At 46.9% G+C, this 7515-nt stretch overlaps 1 pseudogene; it reads right to left on the bottom strand.

Annotated features, from left to right (window-relative positions):
* Positions 1-3150: 3150 nt before the first annotated feature.
* Positions 3151-7515, bottom strand: part of LOC119309313 — an 11694-nt pseudogene continuing 7329 nt past the window's right edge.

Below are 7515 nucleotides of genomic sequence, written 5' to 3'. Positions count from 1 at the left end.
GGCCGCTCGCCCCTGTCCAGCTCGCGGCGCTCCTGCCGCGCGCAACCCAGCTCCCTCGACTCCGCCTGCCTCTGCAACCCACCGGCCGGCCTCGCGCCGCTCCGGCCACGGCCATGCTCGGAGCAACCCCCCACCAGCTCGCCGGGCCGTCGCCCACTCGCCGTGCCGCTTCAGCGCCCGGCCGACGCCGTTTCCCCCTGTTGGCTTGGGCGGGCGCCCATTCGGGCTGGCGCCCGTCGCCCGCACGCCCGATCCGCTAGGCCCCTATGGGCCTATGACAAGGGGGCCCTGCCCGAGAACATTTTAATAAAAAAATAATTAAAAATAACAATAATAAATATATTAATTAATGAATTAAGATAATTAATTAACTTAATTAAATCCTGATTAGATTAACCTAATCACTTAGGTTAGTTAATTAATCTGTTAGGTTAGTTAACAGTCAATGAGAGCTGGGACCCACACGTCAGTTTGACCCAGTCAACGCCTTGTTGACTGCCAACGTCATGATGACGTCACCATGCACTATTCTAGATAATGTTGATTTAAAATAATTAAATAAATTCTAAAAATGATTCAATCTTTTAAAGTTAATATAAAATAAACCGTAGCTCGGATGGAAAAACTTTGTACATGAAAGTTGCTCAGAACAACGAGACGAATCCGGATACGCAGCTGTTCGTCCGCCACACATCCCTAGCATAGAGAACACGCAATTTTCCCCCTCCGGTTCATCTGTCCGAAAACGCGAAACACCGGGGATACCTTCCCGGATGTTTCCCCCTTTCGCCGGTATCACCTACTATCGCGTTAGGGCACACCTAACACCGCTCATTGTCATGTCATGCATCGTCATGCTTATGTTTGCATTGTATTTACTGTTTCTTCCCCCTCTACTCTCCGTTAGACTACGAGACCGACACTGTTGCTGCCCAGTTCGACTACGGAGTTGACGACCCCTCCTTCTTGCCAGACCAACCAGGCAAGCCCCCCCCCCCTTGATCACCAGATATCGCCTATTCTTCTCTCTACTGCTTGCATTAGAGTAGTGTAGCATGTTACTGTTCGGTTACTCCAATTCTGTTGCATAGCCTGTCATTGTTGCTACAGTCGTTGATACCTTACACGCAATCCTAAATGCTTAGTATAGGATGCTAGTTTATCATCATTGGCCCTACATTCTTGTCAGTCTGCCATGCTATACTATCGGGTCGTGATCACTCGGAAGGTGATCACGGATATATACTATACATATATACATAGTATACAGATGGTAACTAAAGTCGGGTCGGCTCGTTGAGTACCCACGAGTGATTCACGGATTGGGGGCTGAAAGGACTATTGTCCCGACGGCCCTCTGTGTGGATCTTTGTGTCAGAGCGACAGGGCAGGTTGAGACCACCTAGGCGAGAGGTGGGCCTGGCCCTGGTCGGCGTCTGCGGTTACTTCATAATAACACGCTTAACGAGATCTTGGTATTTGATCTAAGTCTGGCCACTGGCTTATACGCACTAACCAACTACGCGGGAACAGTTATGGGCACTCGGCGTCGTGGTATCAGCCGAAGCCTTCGTGACGTCAGCGACTAAGCGTCGCGTGCCGGATTGGACCATAAGCCTGCTCTTGTATTAAGGGGGCTAGGTCTGCTTCCGGCCGCGTACGCAACATGCAGGTGTGCAATGGGCGATGGGCCCAGACCCCTGCGCGCATAGGATTTAGACCGGCGTGCTAGCCTCTCTGTTGTGCCTAGGTGGGGCTGCAACGTGTTGATCTTCCGAGGCCGGGCAAGACCCAGGAAAGTGTGTCCGGCCAAATGGGATCGAGCGAGTTGGGTTATGTGGTGCACACCTACAGGGAAGTTTATCTATTTGAATAGCCGTGTCCGTCAGTAAAAGGACGACCTGGAGTTGTACCTTAACCTTATGACAACTAGAACTGGATACTTAATAAAACACACCTAGACAAGTTCCAGAGACAACCCGGTGATTGCTTTCCCATAGGGCGACGAGGGGAGGATCACCGGGTACGATTATGCTATGCGATGCTACTTGGAGGACTTCGATCTACTCTCTTCTACATGCTGCAAGACGGAGGCTGCCACGTAGTCTTCGATAGGACTAGCTATCCCCCTCTTATTCTGGCATTCTGCAGTTCAGTCCATCGATATTGCCTCTTTACACATACTAGTATAATGCCCGTGCGTTGCCACGGGCTCTTGAAATATTTTGCTGGAATTATGTAAACATAATGCATATAAAAAAAAGATAGCACAGGTATAATCAAGTAATAATTTAAGTCCACCTCACTTACATTGTAAACTGTTAATAAAAGGCAATTTGACAATGCATACATATAGTGCGATTTATATAAATGAATCGAACAGATGATTAAGGCCGTCTCAAAGGTCGAAGTTCATTTCTTCCTCGTATATTTGGGCGTGTTCGAACATCAAACGGGCACCCTGCATGCACCCCAATATTCAACCATCTGGACAATATGTACTTCTTCAAATCCAGACCATATGTGGAGGAGAAATGTGCTTCTCCGGACTATCCGTCATTTTATTTCCAATACACGGTCCTAACACAAAAAACTCAACCCACGACGCACCATTCCCTTTTTCTGTTGAACCCATCCCTTCCCGCTCGGTTTCCTGCTGTAGCGGGACATTTCTCGCTAGAGCCCTCTTCTTTAAAATCAGATGATGCCCACCTCACCTCGCCATGGCGCCCTCCCACCTTCACATTGTATATCCCCCACGGACCACCAAGGAGTCCCCAGCCAACCGCCTACTCTCTGCCCTGATCCCCATCCCTTGTGTTCGTGCTGATCCACCACCGTCATAAAGGCAGATCCGATATATCCTGAGTCATTGCCACGTTGTAACATACAATCGAACAGCATGCATTACCGCAAAGTATTCTTGTGCCACTCTGTTCATTTTTTTATTAACTCTTGAACAGGCCGAGCAATTCGTTTATCCTTCTATCCTAAAAATTTCACCATGTTGCAACTGATATGCCACCGTGTTCATTGTTTCTACATTTAACCATATGTGATCCTTGATATAGTCATCTCCTTCTTTGTTTCTTCATCTAAAAAATACATGGATTTACAAACCTAAACTCCATAAGATCATAAGCTATACAATTAGCCAATAAAGGTCACCCCTTGTGAAAATTATATTATTGCTCTCCATGGAGTTATAATAGCACAGATATTTCAATTCTTGATGAAGAAAGAGACCACACACTTTTAATGAACAACTCTTGTTGAATCATTGGGGGTGAAAATTTTATGTATTTCAACTAAAGGAAACCACTATATCCTTTAGAAAAAAATACATGCCAGTATATTGGTAAGCACTATACTTCAATTCCCCAGCGGTCGAACATCATGTGCTATCTCTTTGGCATCCGAAAATAATAGTCAGAATCTGGCTGACCATCGAGTAGCACCATGTACTTGTTCCTTGATGTACCTCTTTGAAGAACCAGATCAAAGTCTTCTTTTTCTCCTAGCATCATCGCCTATTCTGTTGGATACCTACTCCCTCATTCCTATGCTTAAGGCATAAATCTTCACTCACGCCCCCCAAGGAGTAGCAGGGCATTACTTTGAGGCAACCACGCCAATCAAAATAAACATGTCATCATCAACACTCAATATATACCAACCTTAACAGATTAAAGTATCCAACAAAAATGATGCACTAACAGACGCACTCACCTCATCCATACCCACCGCTCACAAAACATACCATATGTATCCTTCAGGCGGAAGCAAACATTAGCATAAGAAACTAAGCTCATCAAAATATGAATAAAATCCTGCTTTGCATAAGCGTGTAGAAGATATGAAGCATGCACATCTGTATCTTCTTTGAGAATCATGTCCAAGATAAACCTGTAGCAACAAGGGCCGGGGACTCAGGTATTAAGCAAGATGGTCTGCAGTATGAAGTAATTATTCAGTTACCATTTCTGCGAATGCATAGAAAATATGTTGCAGGCCAAACAAGGAACAAAGCATGATCAACCAAGGTCAAAACCGGCATCTGCCATGAAATCAATTAATCCAGTTATGCAGTCAAATACAACTGTCAGTCAATTAAGCGAAGCTACAGTCCATTCAAGCTAAAAAATAATAAAATTCGTAAACCCCACTTCGTTGAGATTGGGAACTCTAATTGAGGGCAAGATCCAAATCCGTTAATTAGCAAGTACATGCATCACATCCCAATCCATGTCTGCATCGAAATTGAGGTCAAACCTACTCTTTGCTACTTGACAGATTGGTGGAGAGTAGAAGCAACCCAGCAGCGAATGGAAAATAGCAGCACCGAACAATATGCTCGTCGCACATGATCACAAAGCATGGCCGACAGTTCGAGTAGTCTAAGGTGATGATATATGAAATTAAGAATAATATAGAGCAATTATAATGCCTTGGGTATAACATCCAAACTATCCCCAAAACTTTAACTCTGAAAGCATTAAATGAAGTTGTGGAAGAATACATAAACTGCACCAAGTAGACAAATTACCATCAGACTACACCGTGATTAATCCAAACATGAGACATGAACTTCAGTTTTGCAGGGAAAACCTGAGACTAAAATGATTCGTTAGTACACATGCCATTGCAAACCTAGCTAGATCCCTTCTCTGTAGTTAATGCCATCTAGACTCAAAGTAGCATTAACAGAGCAGAGCTCTAAACAGCAGCGATCCACCAAGTGGTGGTTCATATTTATACTGTATAGGATATCCACAAGGACTTCTGCAACCGTAATATAGGCAAATAAATTTTTGTTGGTATCTGAAATCACCAGGTTATCAATATAACTACAACAACAACAAGTTACCAAATATCATGAATTAGAGCCAAAGGGAAACCTACTTTGCAGAAAAATCTTCAGACTCCAAGCTCTCCTTATGAGGAATAGAGGGGTTAAGAGTCCTGCTTATGTTGTATCAAAAAAGCATTAGCGACCAACCAAGTACAACAACAGTAAAAATATATTAGAGAGGATAAACACAAACCTTCTTTTAGCACCAGCTTGATATACTTCACTGTCATCGTGAGTAGATGTGTCAGGCGAACTGCAAATACAGAAACCATGGACCAGATCATGAAACGATGAACAGATGGACACAGCACGATATCAGACGTGTATATGGATCTAGTGATCAACTTACGATCTTTTAGGACCGATTTTCTTTTTTGGTCCCTTGGAGGTAGACTTTCCATCATCACAAGAGCTTTTAGATGCACTGTAATACGAGGGTACGAATGAGAGAAATGCAAACAGCAAGAATACATTAGAAATCAGAAGCACACGGTCAGTAAACTTACAACAGTTCAGGGCAGACATCGATGTTAGTGCAGTTCGCCTCGACCACGGAGGCCTGGATAGAGACGGCCTTGGACTCGCCAACCATGGACTTGGCAGAGACGCCCTGCGGCTTCAGCAGGGTGGGATGGTCGGCCACTCCCTGCACCAGCCCCGCGGTGGGGTTTCATACGACGCCAGAGATGCCCTATGCCAACCCCGAGGTAGGGTTTCCTGCGACGCCAAAGACGCCCTGTGCGACGCCGGCGAACAACTTCAGTTTGCCGCGTTGCCACGGGCTCTTGTGTTGTGGAACCGGCAGCATCGGCACCTCCACCAGGAGACCCGACCATGGAGGAAAACGAGGAGAAGGCCGGGATGAGCTCCTCCATGGAACCGGCAGCGTCGGTTGTGGCCACGGCCAGATCCGTGGAGAATGGCAATGGCCGAATCACGGAGGATCCCGCACCAGCTGCTCCACCACGCCGTCCAGCCGCTCGTCGTTGGTCTGCGGCATCAGCTTCTTCCCCCGGAACAGGACCGACTCCACCCCCCGCTCCGCCATGGCCGCCTCCGTCGTCGCTCCGGCGGTAATGCCGTTACCCTGAGGACAGGAACAATTGGGACAGTAAGCTTTGGTTGACTCACATTTCACAGTGGTAATAATAATTCAGCAGCCGTGAAGAAAATTACAGTACAAGATAAATTATTTACCTGGATGCGGATGTAGTTGGTTGCTCCGTTCTCTCCGAACGCCATTGATACGGCTTGGTCCACCTGAAAAGCACAGACACCCACAGTCCTGTTTAGCCCCGCGTACGTGACGATGGTACGATTATTTTTTGACGAACTGCAGCAGGTGCTGCTTTTCATTCATTAAGAGGGAAACAACAGGTTACAGGGCAGGAACGTAATCAGGTGGCATAACTACAAAAATGAAGGAAAAATACTAAGAACTAATTACAGATGTATAGAAACATGGTAGCTCACATGTCGACTACTCAATCCATTTCACTCCTTTGATGCCTGTGTGCAGCAAGGTTCTGCGTTTGTCTTTTAATCTGAAGAAGGGCCTGCTGTGCCACTCATGTTGATTCTGGATACTCTTTGTCAATTTTGATCTTTGCTCTACCATCTTAAACCCTGTTAATTATTGCATTCATAGAGACTGCTTAATTATGGCAGTTGATCCCTTTGCACAAACCGCTGTTGCTATTCAACAACAACAACAACAAGATATCAGGGAGTCATCCTGATGGAATGTGAAATCCAAGCATGGCCAACCAGCCCCAGGATCAGCATGACTAACCTACCTACAGGAAGGAACGCATGCGAGGGCGCACAATGGACTGTGCGCCGTCGACATAGATGGTGGTGCCTGTCATGAAGCGGGAGTCGTCGCCGACCAGGTACAGCACCGTGGAAGCGAGGTCCTTGTCCGGGTCCAGCCACCGCCGCAGCGGCATCACCTCCCCGGTCGCCTTCTCGGCCTTCTCCTACCCAACAGAGAGAGGGAACTTGTCCCCCAGGTGGAGGCCGCGGCAGACGGCGTTCACCCTGATCTTGTGCTTGCCGAGCTCCATCGCCGACAGCTGAAAAAACGAAGAACATCATGGTCATGTATGCATTCAGGATTTCCGTGAGCAATCATTCAGGCTTTTTTGGTAACAGGAAAGCAGGCTTACTCTGACGAGCTGGTGAACGGCGCCTAAACTTGTGCCGTATGCCGCAGCCCCCGGATACAATCCTCTCTCAGCGCCGATGATCTGGGTCAAGCAAACCACGGAGCCGCCCGACTGCGCATCCCGGAACCGCTTCGCTATCGCCTTTATCAGGAGCCAAGGTGTGATTACATTGACTTTCATGGTCTTGTTGTACTCATCTTCAGTCACGCTGAGGCAATCTTGCACTTCCCCTGCTCATACAGTAGCCAAATACAGATGCATGGACGAAATTACTGGATGATAAGCTGACTGAAATATTCAGAGAAGAACTGAGCAATCATTTAGGTTGGTGATTAGTCGGGCTTGGGCATGTGTGAAAAAATTCTGTCAGATGGAAAATTGGGCATGTGTATCAGTGTCTGTCATTAGTATGTGCATACCCTCGAAGGAGCAGCAGTTGACAAGGGCATGGAGCCCGCCGTCCCCGAAGCAGCGCCACGCCGCGTCCACCGCGGC

Source organism: Triticum dicoccoides, chromosome 5B (assembly GCF_002162155.2).
Source record: "Triticum dicoccoides isolate Atlit2015 ecotype Zavitan chromosome 5B, WEW_v2.0, whole genome shotgun sequence".
Lineage (NCBI taxonomy): Eukaryota > Viridiplantae > Streptophyta > Magnoliopsida > Poales > Poaceae > Triticum > Triticum dicoccoides.
This window is presented reverse-complemented; position numbering and strand designations above follow the sequence as displayed.